The following is a 17,120-nucleotide window of genomic DNA, read 5'->3' as shown; positions in this document are numbered from 1 at the left end:
GGGACCACAGAGAATTCAGCTACCATTTTATCTTTCTCATGTGGAGTCTTGCCAGAGGTATCATGAGAATCATAGATGCCATGAGACCCGAAATCCTCAGGTACTCGCTCACAGTGACCAAAGTTTGAATGGAACATCTTAACAGATCTAGATATTGATCTATTATTCCTTGTGGAAGAAAAGCTCTTTGAACTGAGATGTCTAGTTCACACTCCAAGAACAGAATCCTGTGTGAAGGATTCATAAAAGAATTTTGAATGTTCTCTTGGAATCCCAGCTTGTACAAGAGACTTCTTACCCAAATGAGACAATCCTGACACTCTTAAAAAGACTTTGCAAAGATAAGCAAATCATCTAAACATGAACAAAACATGGATACCTTGTAGCCTGCAATGAGCTATAACTGGATCTAGACACATTGTGAACACTCTTGCTGCACTGGATAGTCCAAAGGATAAGACAGAGAAAATACAGTTGTGTACCTATCATAAATGTAGATGTTCGAGTGTATTCACTGTTGCAGTCATTACACTTGGGTTATCCTGCTAGCAGGCAACCCGCAGTCGGCCCGAGTTCCAAAGTCTTGGTCCGGTGTTGGTTGCTGTCGCCTCTTCCCTGACGTCAGTGCACCAGGGGTATAAAAGTTGCAACCAACACCATTTTCTTCAGTTTTTCTTGCCCCAGATGTCAGGTGCCCCCAGATATGAAGGCTGAAAAGATTAAAATATGCCAAACAACCATGCATATATTACTATAAACATTTCCTTCATCTACAAGCAAATACACCACATAGGTTGTATAGAGTTGAAGAAGTACAGAATAGTCCCAGCAAAGAGGGGAATGGTGGGTGGGTAACCTGGACTGCAACAGTGAATACACTCGAACATCTACATTTATGGTAGGTACACAACTGTACTATGTTCATCGTGTTTCACTGTTGCAGTCATTACACTTGGGTAGAATCCCAAAGCTGAGGTTGGGTGGCTGGGCTAGATTGGATTTGGTGAGGCCAACAAGCCCTGCAGAACTGCAGTGGCAAAGCCTGCTCTGGATTTGGAGTAGAGAGGTAGGTGGTAGTGCTTGGTAAAAGTGTGCATTGAGCTCCAGGTTGCAGCTTCTAAAATGTCTTTGGTTGGTATCCCTCTGAGGAAAGCTGCTGAAGTGGCTGCTGCTCTGGTAGAATGAGGCCTAATGCCCTTAGGCACAGATTTGCCATGTTGTGCATAACAGAAGCGGATGCAGTGTCCTATCCATTTGGAGATTGTCTGCTTTGTAATAGGTTTTCCTTGTGATCCTGCAGCATATGCTACAAACAGTTGCTCAGTTTTTCTGAAAGCTTTTGTTTTGTCCAAGTAAAATTGTTGCTGCCTGTGTATATCCAAAGCATGCAGAAGTCTTTCCCCTTTATTCTGGGGATTTGGGTAGAAAGTAGGCAAATTAATGGTTTGGTTTAAGGCCACGTTGGAGATCACTTTTGGCATGAATGTTGGGTTCGTCCTTAGAGAAACTCTGTCCTGGTGAAAAATGAGGAAAGGTTCCACAGCCATCAATGCCTGTAACTCTGAGACTCTTCTTGCTGAAGTTATTGCTAGGAGCAGAGCAGTTTTCCATGACAAGAATTTTAGATCTGCTGTGCTGGCTGGTTCAAATGGAGGCAGTGTTAGTTTTTCTAAAACAAAATTGAGATCCTAAGTAGGCACTGGTGCTCTCCTAGGGGGTCTTATATTCTTTGCCCCTCTGAGGTACTGTCGTAGTTGAGGATGTGAAAAAAATTGGAGGATCCGTATTGTAATGAGCTGAAATGGCAGAGGCATGGATTTTAATAGATGAAAAAGATAGGTATTTGTCCAACATCTCGATTAGGTATTGCAAAATCTGAGGAATATTAGGGACCAGTGTGTTGAGCCCTTGTGCCTGGTTCCAGTCCCAGAATCTCTTCCATTTTTCTGCATAAGATTTCCTAGTGCTGGGTCTCCTGGCTTCCAAAATTACATCCATAACAGCTTTAGGGAGAGGTGCAGTCTGAGTGGCTACATTATCTGCCATGCTGCCAGGTTTAAGGTTTTAAGTTGACTGTGCAGAATCTGATTGTTTTGCTGTGTCAGAAGATGAGGGATTTGAGGTAGAGACCAAGGTGGGCCTTGGGACAAAGTCTTTAGGATTGAGTACCAGTGCTGGCGTGGCCAGTCTGGTGCAATTAGGATCATCTTTAGCATCTCTTGTCTGACTTTTAGAAGCACCTTGGTGAGAAGAGGCATCGGAGGGAAGGCATAGACTGTCAGGTTTTTCCAGCTGAATGATAGAGCATCCACTTTCCATGCTTGAGAGTGATAAATCCTTGTGCAAAATTGCTGTATTTGGTAATTGTGAGGGGAGGCAAAAAGATCCATGTCTGGGCGTCCCCATTCCCTTGTTATCATGTTGAACACTTGTGGATTTAGCTTCCATTCGTGAGGATCTATGAGATTTCTGCTTAGTTCATCTGCCAGTGTATTTTTTGTTCCTGGCAGGAATTGTGCTTGCAGATGTACCTGGTAGGTCAGTGCTGTGTCCACAAAGTCATGGCTTGTCTGCATAGGGGGTAGGAATGTGTGCCCCCTTGCTTGTTTATGTACCACATAACTGTGGTACTGTCCATCTTTATTAATAGTTGTCCTGGATGTATTAGGTCCTTGAAGGCTGTCAGGGCATTATGTACAGCTAGCATCTCTTTTTGATTGATGTGCAGATGCATTTGTTCCTTGGGCCACGTGCCCTGAATACATTTTCCTGCCATATGTGCTCCCCAGGCATAATCCGATGCATCCGTTGATATTATCTGCCTGGCTGTTGGTAAGGTGAAAGGCTGTCCCTTGTTGTGGTGACAGGCCTGGGACCACCATCGAAACTCCTGTTGTAGGCAGGAAATCAAGGTTATGATTGTCTCTAGGCTGTGACAATGCTGAGTCCAAACACTTTTTAGATACCATTGTAGTTTCCTCATATGCAGTTTGGCATATGGAATTAGTAGAATGCAAGATGCCATGAAACCCAGGACCTGCAGAATTTTTCTTGCAGGGAGCTGGGTCTTTGTTGCCATCATTTGAAAGTAATAAGTCAGTTGCCTTTGTTTGTCTGGCGTGAGATAAGCCATCTGGGCAGTTGTATTTAAGCTTGCACCCAGGAATATTATCTCTTGAGAGAGCATTAGTTTTGATTTCTTTTCGTTTACGGTGTACCCTAGGCAAATTAGCAATCTTTTTACGAATGCCAGGTGCTTTAGAAGAATGTCCTTGCTCTCTGCTTGAATAAGGCAGGCGTCCAAGTAGGGATATATTTGAATTCCTTTTTGTCTGCAAAATGCAATTACTGGTACCAGGCATTTTGTAAAGACCCTGGGTGCAGTAGATAAGCCAAAGGGCAGTGCAGAGAACTGGTAATGCATTGAGCCTGCTATAAATCTGAGGTATCTTCTGCACTATTGTCTGACTGGGACGTGCAGGTATGCCTCCTTGAGATCCAAAGTAACTAGCCAAGCCTCCTTGCCCAGCATGGGCAGAAGTTGTTGTAGTGTTAACATTTTGAATTTTGGAACATCCAGAAAAGTATTTAGGATTGACAGGTCCAGTATTGGTCGCCAGGCTTTGTCTTTTCTGGGTACTAAGAAAAGGCGTGAGTAAAATCCTTGGCCCTGTTCCTCTTGTGGAACTTTCTGAATAGCTCCCATATCCATAAGAGCAGCATCTGTTTTTGTGCCTCTGCCCATTGGTTTTGTGGCAGGTTTGGCATACCTTTTGGGTTTTGGAAGCATGTGGAAGTGGAACCTGTACCCCTGAGAAACTATATTCAACACCCATTGGTCTTGGGTGATTATGTGCCAATTTTTTGAGAAAAGTGCTAGCTTTCCCCCTAGGGGTGCTGTCAACCGGTAAGAGCTTGGCATTTGTAGAGGGAAGTCATTGTGACCGTTTCCTATAAGGTTGTGATTTGTCTCCTCCTTTGGGGGCTGAAGCACCCCATTGTTTAGGTCTGTAGGAGCCTTGGGGCTGAGATCTACCTCTTGGGCGTCTGTATCTGCCTCTTTGTGGCCTGTCTGACACTGGAAAGGACCAATTTTTTGAAGGCCAGTTTCTGCTAAATCTAGGTGGTTGACCCTGTAAGAAATCTTTCACAGTTTGCATTGACTTTGCTTTATCCTCCATTTTCTTTAACACCTCTTCTGCCTTAACACCAAACAAAGTATCGTGCTGTAGTGGAGCATCCAATAATTTTACTTTAACATGGTCAGGTAAACTTTGTTCTTTCAACCAAGCATGTCTTCGAATAACTGAGCCTGTAACTGCGGCTCTACAAGAAGCCTCTAATGAATCAAAACCACATTGCAGAGTATGCTTTCCCACTTGTTCAACTGCATGCAATAAATCCTGCATTTCTTTGCTATCAGGACTTTCTATATTTGTAACCATTTTCTGCTTTAACAATGACATGAGATACTATTGATATTTAAGCATGTGAAACTGACAGTTTAAAGCTCTTACAGCTAAAGTAGCAGAGGTGTAAACTTTTTCCCCCATCTGTCCAGAGCTCTGGAATCTCTATCTGAGGGGACAGGATTTTTGGCAGTGGAAGCTATAACCCCCTTAGGACCCTGAGAAATTGTTTCTGGATCTGCAGTGGGGGTTTTGTAAAGAAATGTATGAGAGTCAGGGACCTTGTAGTACCTGTCTGGCTTTACTGGTGCAGGGGGTAAAGAATCTGGAGACAGACTGGATTCAGAAAAAACATCATCTACAATATCAAGCACAGGAGGGATAGCCAGGGGCCTGTGCTGAGGCAATAAAAGGAAATCTCTGAGCCTTTTCCTGGATTCTGAGTAATCCTGGCTCTCCCAATTGAAATGCTCCCTCATGGTGTGCAGGGTTTCCCCAAAAGACTAATCCTCAGGCAGTGAGGCTGAAGGAATGGACTCTTCAGCATCAGAGTCCTCATAGGGAGGGAGAGAATAGCTCTGGTCAAAAGAAGAATCAGAGGAAATGGAAACCTGATCAGAGGAATCATAATCAGTGTCTTGCCTACACCTTTTGTCAGGAGGGGGAAGGGAACCCCTGATTAAAGTAATAAGATCTTCGGCCATTTTAAGCATCTGTTTCTTTGGCATGGATGACTGTTCCGGAGAATGCTGCACTTGTTTCCTTGACTTTAATGGTGTTTTTGACTTTGCCTTTGCTGTTGTAGTAGCTTTAATTGTAAGCTGTGAAGGTCTGAAAACACCCTCAGAAGCCGGTGCCTGCTCAGCAGCTCTGGACCCATCTGAGGGTATAGTTTCCGTAGGCCCAACACCTTGAGTTTCCACAGGCCTCGGTGTCTCCACGTGGCTTTCGGTTATGGCCTGTGGCTCTGAGGTAGCGGGTGTCAGGGGCTGCAAAGTGCCTCACTGAGAACCGGCGAACCGGTGACTGGCCTAGAAGAGGCTTCGTCGCCGGTTTTGGACCTCGGATGCTTGTCTTTTTCTTTGTCTTTGCATTTTTATACATTCCGGTCATCGGTTGTTCCGACGGCGTTATATAATTAAATCTTCGTCCAAAATAATGTAATGCAAAATCAAACAGACGTTTAATAGTGCGTTCATTGAATCTAGCACAAAACCGACAACTGGTAACGTCGTGGTCAGGGCCTAGGCAAGGAATGCAGTAAGAGTGAAAGTCCTTATGAGGTATTTGCTTCCCACAAGAAATACAATTATTAACTTTTACTGACATCGGTCTGGAGCAAGAAAAAGTTTCCCCAACGGAGTACTTAACTTTATTGAAGACTTCAGTTCTAAAATTCAATTTTGAAAATCTCAGGAATCGGCCGACCGGCACTTGCGAACTGCTTTTGCTTTGGGCACCGCGCGGCTAGAAAGACTGAAGAAAATGGCGTCGGTTGCAACTTTTATACCCCTGGCGCACTGATGTCAGGGAAGAGGCGACAGCAACCGATGCCGGACCAAGACTTTGGAACTCGGGCTGACTGCGGGTCGCCTGCCAGCAGGATAACCCAAGTGTAATGACTGCAACAGTGAAACATGATGAACATCTAATAATGTGATCCAGACACAGAAAAACATAAGAAATGCCTGAAGTCTGGATGAATTAGGATGTGATAAGCATCTTTTAAATCTAGCGTTACCAGGAAATATGAATGAAGAAGAAGAGGTAACAGATTGAGAACTGACATAATTTTGAACTTGGGCACTATCAGAAACAGGTACAAGAAAGAACGATCCAGGACTGGACTCCAAGCATTTTCTTTCCTTGGCACTAAAAACATCTATGAATAAAAACTTTCAACTACTTGAGATGGAGGGACTAGTTCTATCACTCCCTGGGCTAACATATTGAAGGGCAGATGGAAATAAGAGTCTGGTCAGCTGGATTAGGGGTTACCCACTGGACAGGAGGAAGTTCCTCCCACTGCCATCTGAAACCTTGATGAATAATTTTCAGTACCCATTTTTTTTTTCAAACTATCTGCTGCGCAAAAAAAAAAATGTGGCGATTCAGACTTTTTGGAAGGGAAAACAGTCTGCCAGGATTTTAGGGAGAAATGAGGTCCCTTAAATAGTCATTCTGACTTGTTGGACTATCCTCGGCTTTAGGAGGTTCCAGAATTCTTTTCTGTTACCTTCTTGACATTTCTTCTCAAATGTCTGTTTACCTACATTTCGTTGAGATTGTTCATTTTGTTTTTGCCAAAACTGAATGAAAGATTAAAGAATCACTTAAAAAATTTGAAAAAGGAGAGCTGAAAATCAACTTACTCCTTTCATCACACTTTTTGATCAGCTCTGCAGCAGAGGGGGGAAAAACTAAATCTCTATCTAATGGAGAATTTCAAATCTCATCTTAACATCATCTAGGAGGCTCTGAGAATGCAGCCAGGCAAACTTCCTCAAAACAGTACCAGTGGCCATAGCCCTGGAAGAAGTATCATCTGAGCCATGCACACAACGTAAAGAAGGAGTAGTGATTTGTACAATAGAAGAACCCAAATAAGTTAAAGCAGATTTTACTCACAAGTAACCGCAGACAAAACATTCTTTGCACTTTTACAATTAGAATAAACTTTAACATAAGAGCTTGACAATTCAAAATTCTGAAAATCAAAGTTGCAGAAGCTTATACTTTTTTCCCCATTTTTCCCCATTAGCCTCGCGAGTTGTTGCAACGTACAGAGTAAGCCTCCTAGGCACAAGTCAGTGCCCTCCTCTGGTGTACCATAAATGGAGAACTTAATACTACATCAGAAATACCGTCCAAAAAATCACCAAATCTAAATACTAAAACACAATGAGTATTAGTAAAATTTCTTCAGCTTTATGCACTTTTGCCTTGAAACCATAGACTTCATCAGAAATGCACGGCAACAATCTAAACTCATTTAAATATAAAGTACATATTTTTAAACCGCCAATCAGGTGACTCAATTAACAGCTCTAAAATTAAAGAAAATGCATCCATATAAAACACTAGTAATTAAAAAATAAACTACAGATATAAATTACAATAAAATCAGTTATACATAATTTTTTTTTAAAAAAAACAATATAATGTTTCAGCCCTTTTCTTAAGAATACAATTTAATGATTTAATTTCATTCAAACCAGGCTTGTTAGTGGCATTCAATCTCAGCTGCCATATCAATTCCTTTTGCTCCATAAATAATTCAGCTTGCCCTCCCCTTTCAGAAATTTTAACTTTAACAAGAACGAAAAAAAAATTTTAAATCCGAACAAGGAAGTGAATGTTTATAGAGCGCATAAGTCAGTTATTGCAGGAGCCAAAGGAATTGATATGGCAGCTACGATACAATACCACTAACAAGCCCGATCTGAATGAAATTGCATCATTAAATTGTATTCTTAAGAAAAGGGCTGAAACACTATATTAGTTTTTTTAAAAAACTTATGTATAGCTTATTTTATTGTAATTTATATCTTTAGTTTATTTTGAATTACTAGTGTGTTATATGGATGAATTTATTTTAATTTTAGAACTCTTAATTGAGTCACCCAACTGATGGTTTAAAACTATGCACTTGATATTTAAATGAGTTTAGATTATTGTCGTACATCTCTGATGAAGTCTATGGTTTAAAGATAAAAGCCCTTAGATCTAAATAAATTTTACTAACACTTACTGTGTTTTAGTATTTGGATTTGGTGATTTTTGGACAGTATTTCTGGTATAGTATTAAGTTTTCCATTTATGGTACACTGGAGAAGTGCAAAAGTGACTTGTGGCTAACAGCTTTACTCTGTACATTGCAACAACTTGGAAGGTTACTGTTTTTTTTTGTCGGTTGTGTTGTCAAACACTACAGTATTCTGTGTGCCACAAGTGAGGGGTTTGTCCTATTATTTCTCTTTGAAGTATTTTATTGGATTACTTATTCACCAATGGAGTTGTTACCTGCTGAACTTACCATTTTGCTCCAGCAACTTCGAAATTTGTCCCTGGGACTTTGGTTATGAATGAGTGCCTTCGGTGGAAGGTTGGGCACCAGGCTGGCAACTCGACGCCGTAAAAAACTCCACTGCCAATCATGAGCGGACAGGTGATCCGCTGTGGCGACCCCTAACCGGGAAAAGCCAAAAGAAGACAAAGAAGACTTTGGTTATGAATGAACAGATGACACTGAGTGTTACCTTTTTAGGTGACCAGTGCTGCTCAACCCAGGATGTTACAGTTCATCCAAATCCAATGGACAAAGGCATGCAATTCAATTTGGGTGTATGGCTCGCCAACCCATACTTCAAAATTAATAGTTTTAAGTGTACCAACAAAGGCACTCTAATAACACAGATTAAACAATTTGAAGATAGTTTAAGTTTAAAAATTTGCAAATGGACAATATTTATTTGTCCGAATGTATCAGAGGAAAAACAGTGCCTAGAGGGTTGAGTTGCTGGAAATTCCCTGCGGGATTAACAGGAAACACAGTTTTGCACTGAGAACTGATTGAACTATTTGACCACATAGGTATCGAGATGGTGAAGTTAATTATAGCAGAAAATTATAGCAAGATCCACTAATTAGTATTGAAAATGACTTACTATTTGTAGCACACAAACAAGAATATAAAAGAATTTTATTAAAGTGCATAATTTAGTTATGAAAAATAGGGATAGGAAGCAGAAAACGCTTTTTAGGGACAGGCTTGAATATGAAGAAATAGAGAGTACCCTAAACCTAAAGTTTATAAAACAAGCAAAGTATTTAAAACCTATAAAGAGGATGTGCATGGTGTTACTAACAGTAGGACATATACTCCTTCAGCCATGCGAGACCTGGATTTTTTGATAATAATAACAATGATTTTTGAGCAAATGGGCAAGGACAGTCACTGAGACTAATACGTTAGAGCCCTACTTTTGTAAAGCAACAGGAACAGTCCAAAATAACCAAGGCAGATATGGAAGGGGAGAGACAAGATGAGAGTTTAAACAGGATTTCTGAAGATGGTTTAACGGTTTACAATCACATAGTCGATTGCACTTTGTGCAGTCAACGTATGTGCGTAAACCAGGTAGCAGAACCATTAATGCGAGTACTACACTGTCGAACCTTACAATAGCGAACAGCCGCTACTGCAAGGTTTGACAGTGTAGTGCACATCGCACTATAGTAGAGATTGGGAAATGTACCCTTTCTTCAGTGTAGTGTGATCTTGGAGTTTGTATATATAAGAAGGAAGGGGGGGGCGCAGCCCCCCACATGGGGGGTGCAGGGGGGCTTGCCCCCTTTAAAACATGTTAAAATATGTTTAGCGGCTAAGAGAATTTCAGTGAAGCTGAAATGTTCGACATTTGACTTCAATGAAATGCTCAGCTCAGCATTTACTGTGGTCGGTGTTGTGATTTTCGAACATTTTCTTCGGATATATGCACTTTCGGCCAGAGTAGTGTCGAACATGTGATAGTAAACCGGTTTAACTTGTATGGTTTGTAAATGTTGTAATATTATATCTGATGGTGGCTTTAAAGTGTTTAATTTTAGTCAGATGTCTCTTCAGGAAAATCATATTTCATTATTCAAAAAGGGATTTCAGTTTATATCGGTTTTTAAACAGGACATTGCTAAATTTTTAATTCAATTTAAACTGTATATTAGACAAATGAACCTGACTTTGTTCTTTGGGAATACAGTAAAAGTAAATATGCAGTTAACACTAAAGGAAATGTATCTTTATGCCACCATGTAACCCTATGGTTTCTGTGTTTGACAGAATTTGCGAAAATAAATTTAGATTGTTACTTAAACATTAATTTTATTTATTTATTTATTTACTTACATTTGTTGACCAGGAGTGTCCGACTGGACGCAGGTCCATTTTCAGCGGAGGCCCGGGGAGAAAAGCTCCACAGTTAAAATAAATAGACATTAGTTACATTGGATTACATAGCGATTAACAATTTAACATAGCAATTAATTACAAACATATTTACAGATGAAGAACATAGTACATCAGTAGACAACTGCAATCTTTATCTGTGAAGTACATAACAGACATTAACAAATGTTACAATAAGAAGTTCCTGCTGTATAAGAAGTACTAGGCTTATGAGCATCTGAGCTTGCTATAATCAAGGTAGTTAGTGGGGTGGAAAGAAAGGTAGTGGTTGGATGGGGTGGGTGATATTAGAGTGGGAGTTGCAAGGGCATAGCCAGCATGTTTTTAGGTGCACTTTTACTAGAGTTTTGAAGTGGATGCATGATGGTATGGAGGTAACTGTGGGTGGGAGGGAGTTCCATAATTTGGCTATGGCGCAAGAGAATAGTGCTTCACCAGCAGAGTTATTGGCTTTAGTGATCTGCAAGTAATTTTTGTTGCTGGATCTTAGTGGTCTGGTGGTGTGACAAGGTTGGAGTAGATTCTGGAGGGATGGGACATTTAGTGGATGGTTTACTAGTTTGTGGGCGAGTGATAGTTGATACCACTGAAGGAGGTGAGGGAGTTCAAGCCAGCCCAGTTCAGCAAGTGAGAGACAGTGGTGACTACGGTAGGATGCCCCTGTGGCGAATTTGGCGATTTTGTTGCAGCAGGTCTCTAGCTTGTTTAGATCGCATTGCCTTAGGTTGGTATATATTGGGGAGACATTAAGTAAAGTGGAGATAAGGTGGGAATTTGCTATTGAAATCTTTGCTGCTTTGGTGAGAAGTTGCTTATTTCTGTATAACGCTCCTATTTTTTTGTGGACTTTTTTTATGGTCATGGACATGTGAATGTCAAATTTTAGTTTATTGTCTGTTTCCACTCCTAGCAATTTGGTGTGTTCAGTTGGGTATATAGTGGTGTTGTCTTTTGCTGTGATGGTAAAGTGACAGTTGTTTTGAGTATGTTTGGTGGGTTGGAAGATGAGTAGTTTAGTTTTGTTTGGGTTGAGTATTAATTGGGCATCGGATAACCAAGTTTCAACAGAGGAAAAGGCTTCCTGTGTGACTTTTTGCAGTTTGGGTAGGGACTGGGCTGAGCAGATGATGTTGAGTCATCTGCGTATTGTATGAGTGTGCCACGTTTGGTGGCAGAGGCTAGATTATTGGTGAAAACAGAGAAGAATAGGGGTCCAAGGATGGATCCTTGGGGAACCCCTATGTAGACAGGTAGTTGGGGAGATATGTCATTCTGCCATACAACGGTTTGTTGGCGGTCAGACAGGTAACTCTGAAACCAGTTGGTGACTGACTGAGAGAAAGATAGGTTACTGAGGACAGAGATGAGTTGTTTGTGTGGGACCATGTCAAATGCTTTAGATAGGTCTAGGAAAGTAGTAGAGGAGAGATAGCCATTGTTTTTATGCTGAAGGATAGTGTTAGTAAAGGAGAGTAAGGCAGTGGTGGTGTTATGGTTTGGTCAGAAACCATGCTGAGTTTTGGAAAGGAAGTTGTTAGTAAGGAGGTAGTCTGAGACCTGAGAATGTATGCATCTCTCTAGTATTTTGGAGAGTGGAGAGTGAATAGCTATGGGGCGGTAACTGGTTAGTTCTGTGGAGGGGCCGCCTTTGTGGAGGGGAATTATATGTGATACTTTCCACAGTGTGGGAACATAACTTTGACAGAGATCGGTTAATCAAGATGGGTACTGGGTAGGCCAGAGCATCAGCTGCGATTTGTAGGTATTCACTTGGGAGGTTGTCTGCTCCTAATTTGGTGGGCTTAAGTTTAGTTAAGAGTTTTTTTTATGGTGGAGGTAGGTACAGGAGAAAAAGAGAAAGCAGTGGGGAGATTACTAGTTGAAGGTGTGGGTTGGAGGGGAGGGGGGGGTTGTGTTGTTTAGCTAGTGATAGTATGGTTTGTGTGAAGTCTGTGTTGAATGAGGTAGCAATATTTTTGGTGGAGTGAGGGATGTTAGGTGGAGGGGTACTGACTTTACCTGGGTGGAGGATGGAGTTTATGGAGGACCAGAATTGTTTGGGGCTGTGCTGGGAGGAATCTAGGGCAGACTGGTAGTATTGGAATTTGTGCTGTTTTATTAGCTTTTTAACTCTATTGCGTAGTTCTAGGAATTTCTGTCTAGTTGAGGGGGTTTTGGTTTTGCACAAATGCTCCCAGGCTTTATCCCTGTTTTACATTTCTGACTTAGTTCTGTAGCCATGGGGAGGGTTGTGCTTTCATTCTGGAAAATCTTATGGGGGCATGGTAATTAAGGATGCTCAGGAAGGTAGTATAAAAAAAATTCAACTGCTTCATCAAGACGGAGGTAGTTTAGGGGATGCCAGTTACATTCTTTGAGGGATGAGATGAATGTGAGTGGGTTAAAGTTTAGTTTTTTATGTATTTGACGGTAGATGACAGGTTTAGCTTGCTATAGGTATTTTTTGAGTAGGAATGTTCGGCAGTGATCACTGAGGCTATCTGATAAGCAGCCTGTTATATATGACTGAGAACTCTTACTGACTAGTATCCAATCCAGGGTAGTGTGCTTGCTGGAGTTTTTATTTATCCTGGTTGGCGACTGGACTAGTTGGGTGAAGCCATGAATGTTTATATGATGGGTTGGATTGTTGCCAGAACAGAATTGCCAGTCAATATTGAAATCACCTAAAATTATAGTTTCTTGGGGGAGATGGTGGGTAGACCAGCTGAGGAGGTTTTCTAGTGGAGGGATGTTTTGGCCAGGTGGGAAGTAGCATCCAATTCTGTTGATGGTTTTGTTTTGGTTTATTTTGAGGTTGGTATATACTATTTCTTCACTGCCTATTTGTGGAGCTGATGATTTTAAGATCTGGATGTTTAGATGCTGTTTAAATATTATAGCTACACCACCTCCTCTCTTGTTTAGCCGGTCTACTCTTAGTATGTCGTAGCCGGTAGGGAGTATTTGCTCACTGGTAATGTGAGGTTTTAGCCAGGTTTCTGTCAGGATGACTATATCTGGGGAGCACAAGTCTATGGTGGCATGGAGTTCATGGATTTTGTTGGTTAGGCTTAGTAGAAGGAAGTCACTTGGCTTTCTATTGGCTGTGATATGAGAGAAGTTGTGGTTTCTAGTCTGATTATGAGGTCTCCACTTAGGGCTAGTTTTGATATGCACGAGGTTATTAGTTTTCTCAGTTTTTGAATGTGTGTGTTTATTAGGGAAACTTTATGATTGTGCTCTGTGGGTAATAGGAATGGTGGGAGGGTTACTATGTTAAGTTGTAGGGATGTTCTATGTTTGAGTAATATAGTTGGTAGAATATGCGGGGGGGTGCACAGGCATGGTTCTTGAGTTGGTGGGAGGGGAGCTGAGTGAGGGTGAGACTTGAGTGGTGGTGTGAGTAGTAGTACAGTGGTAGTGGTTGAGTGGGGGAATGATGGAGCTTTGGTAGGATGTAAGATATGCAAGGAGAGTGCATGCAGTGAGCATAGGTAAGGTATGCTTGTACATGTTAGTTGAGGAGGTGTGATAGTAGTCAGAAAATGGAGGGGGTAGTGTTGGGTTAGTGCTGTGGTTGGCTATTGGAAAGATGGGAGGGGTTTGTGAGTGTAATAAAGGTAGGACCACTGGGGCGGAGGAATAGGGGCAGGGTGGGTAGCGAAGTGGGTAGAGACCCTGTTAATTGCTCTTATGAGGGGGCTGGAAACAATCAGGTAACAGAGTAAACTGATAAATGAACATATGATAGTGACAAAGGGCGGTTGTAGTTTTAAAAATGGTGCCTGCCACAGGTAATATTTATTAACTTTGGGACTGGCTTAAGATAATAAACAGGGAAGGGGGAGGGGGAGAACAAGGATGTGAGCAGGCAGTTCTTTTGTACTGCTGCTAATGAGCCAAAGCAAAGACAAGTTTGTGTTTAAAAAACAATCAGAATTGACCAAGGACTGCTCTGAAACTGTAAGTAATTTCTTAACCATTTATCAGGTGGAAAAACAGGATAACTTTGCATCAGTAGGCTACTGTGATTTCAGTTTAAATTAACAAACACACAGTATTGATCAGTTATGGATACTATTTGCTAACAGAAGGGAATAAGAGAGAAAGTGGAAGAGAAGTGTGTGTGTTGGGGGGGGGGGGGGGCTGCTTACAAGCCAAAGCACAGTGCTCGCCAGGGGAAAATTTATGACTGCCTATTGGCAACTTCTCAGTGGGAGAAATGAAGTTATTAAATCAAATTAGAGGTAATAAAAGCATAAGAGTCATAAAGCCTGATAAAGAGGGAGGAGTCGTTATTATGGACTTTTGGATATATGCTAGTAAAATGTGGCATATGCCAAAATAGATTATATTACAATTTGTATGATTTATTTTGTCAAGGATCTATGTCAAGGGACACATTTGATTTTGTCAATGTGGACAAACCAGTTATTCCTGCAATATCTGGAATACTGAAGGTCTACAAAAGTTTATATGACCCCACCCCCAGACCTACAGTGTCAACTGCAAGATCAAAGACAGAACGTCTGGCCATGTATGTTGACCTTCAGTGTAAAGGTTTGGTAGAAAATGAAAGACACATTATACAGGACTCCGGGTACTTGTTAGAATTTTTAAATAACACCCCTTTCAAAGAAAATGTCATATTTATCACTATAGATGTGGTCAACTTATTTTCTGTAATATCTCATAATACAGGGTTATAGCATTTTCAAAATATGTTACTGAGAGTTAACACGAAAAGCCATTATGACATTTTAATTATCCTGGAATTCTTAGAATTGATTTTAAAGAACAATTATGTCTTTTTTGCTGGGGAATATTATCACCAGTCAACAAAGGTGGCAATGGGGCCCAGATGTGCACCAACATATGCCAACTTGGTGCTAGCGGACTGGGAATATAATAAAGTTTTTAGTTGCCCTCCTTTTACGAATGTTTACTAATACTTTAGACCCCTGCATAACATACTAATGTTATGGTTAGATGAGAGTACTCTTCCCTTAATTTCTTTGTGTGATTTGAACAGCTCTAGCTCCTTTTTAAAGTTTACTTACGCATCTGATAATGAAAAAAATAACTATTTGGACATTACCATCTCAAATGATATTCAAAATAGCAGATATATTTTTATTTATTTATTTATTTTACATTTGTTGACTGGGATAGTCCAACTGGATACATTTCCATTTTCAGTGGAAGCCCGGGGAGAAAAGCTGCAAGGAGACAGATTTACAGACATACAGATAATTCTAGGATACATATTTCAACTAGGCCCATTAGGTATGTAGTAGGGCACACATAAAGGTATTAAGCATCAGTCAGGTACAGTTGACAATAGGTCTATAAACAACAAAGCATAGTGCAGACTAACACAGATATGCCGTCATTCTTCAGTTTTTTATGATAGTAAAACATGAGATTTTTGTTAAGCCAAGAGCTACAATAGTATAGATGTGGCACAAGAATTAGTCTGGTGAGGAACAGGGACATAGCCATTTTATGCTGAGTTAAGATTTGATAGTTATTTTAAATTTAGAAAGGGATGTTTCTAGGGTTAAGTATGTAGGCAGGGAGTTCCAGATTTTGGCTATATAAGAAGAGTATAGGGAGTCACCGGCATGGTTGTGAGATCTGGTAACTGCTAACAGTAACTTGTCTGTGGAACGGAGTTGCCTAGGACAGGAATATTGTTGGATTATGTTTCTTAATGAAGGTGTTATGCTTGGATGATTGAGTAGCTTGTGTGTGATAACCAGCTGGTTATAGGTTAGTAGGTTTGGTAGTTCAAGCCAACCCAATTGGTTTAGGTTTTGGCAGTGATGTGTTCTGAAGGAGCTGTTGTTGGCAAATTTGTCTATCTGATTATAGCAGGAGGTCAATTTATTGGTTTCTGTTTTGGATAGGTTGGTCAAGATTGGTGACGCATACAGTAGAGTTGAGAGAAGGTGTGTTTGTGCAATTGTAGTTCTAGCATTCTGGGTCAGGAATGATTTGTGTTTGTAGAGACTTTCCAGCTTTTTGTTAGTATTTTTATGGCCAGATTAATGTGTACATCATATTTGAGCTTATCAATAGTAATACCTAGAAGTTTTGTCTGAGAGTCAGGTGAAATAGGGGTCCCGTTTATTGAGTGGATAGTAAAGCAGGAGGTGGGGGAAGTAGTGATTGAGGGATGAAATATGAGGAGCTTAGTTTTTTTGGGGTTGAGTATCAAGGCATTCTCAGTAAGCCAGCTTTCGACTGAGAGAAAATATTCCTGGGTTATTTTGTGTAGGTTTGCTAGGATAGGGGCGCTGCATATTATAGTAGAATCATCTGCATATTGGATAAGGTTTAAACTATTTACAGCTAAGTGGTAATTGTTAGTAAAAATTAAGAACAGCAGGGGGCCCAGAATAGATCCCTGAAGTACACCAGTGGAGACAAGTTATTTTATTTATTTATTTTATTTATTTTACATTTGTTGACCGGGCTAGTCCAGCTGGATATATGTCCATTTTCAGTGGAGGCCCGGGGAGAAAAGCTCCAACGGTTATAACAAGTTTAGAGAATACAAAATAAATAACAAAACAAAACAAAACAAAAACATTGAGCATAAAAGATAAAAAGATTTTAGTATAGGTAATACACATCTCAGAAGAAATATCCATAACAAGATAATATTCCTAAAGAAGTTATTAAATAATTGCAATAAGCAAATTTGATAATATCAAAACATAGTGTAAATAATACATTGT

At 40.5% G+C, this 17,120-nt stretch overlaps 1 protein-coding gene across 3 annotated transcripts in view; it reads right to left on the bottom strand.

Annotated features, from left to right (window-relative positions):
* NT5DC3 (5'-nucleotidase domain containing 3) overlaps nucleotides 1-17,120 on the bottom strand; it is a 968,426-nt gene that overhangs the window by 770,182 nt on the left and 181,124 nt on the right. The window lies entirely within an intron of this gene.

This window comes from Protopterus annectens, chromosome 11.part0 (genome assembly GCF_019279795.1).
Source record: "Protopterus annectens isolate FY-2018-M chromosome 11.part0, PAN1.0, whole genome shotgun sequence".
NCBI classification, from domain to species: Eukaryota; Metazoa; Chordata; order Ceratodontiformes; family Protopteridae; genus Protopterus; species Protopterus annectens.
Note: the sequence above shows the minus strand (reverse complement) of the source record. Positions and strands in the feature narration are given on the sequence as shown.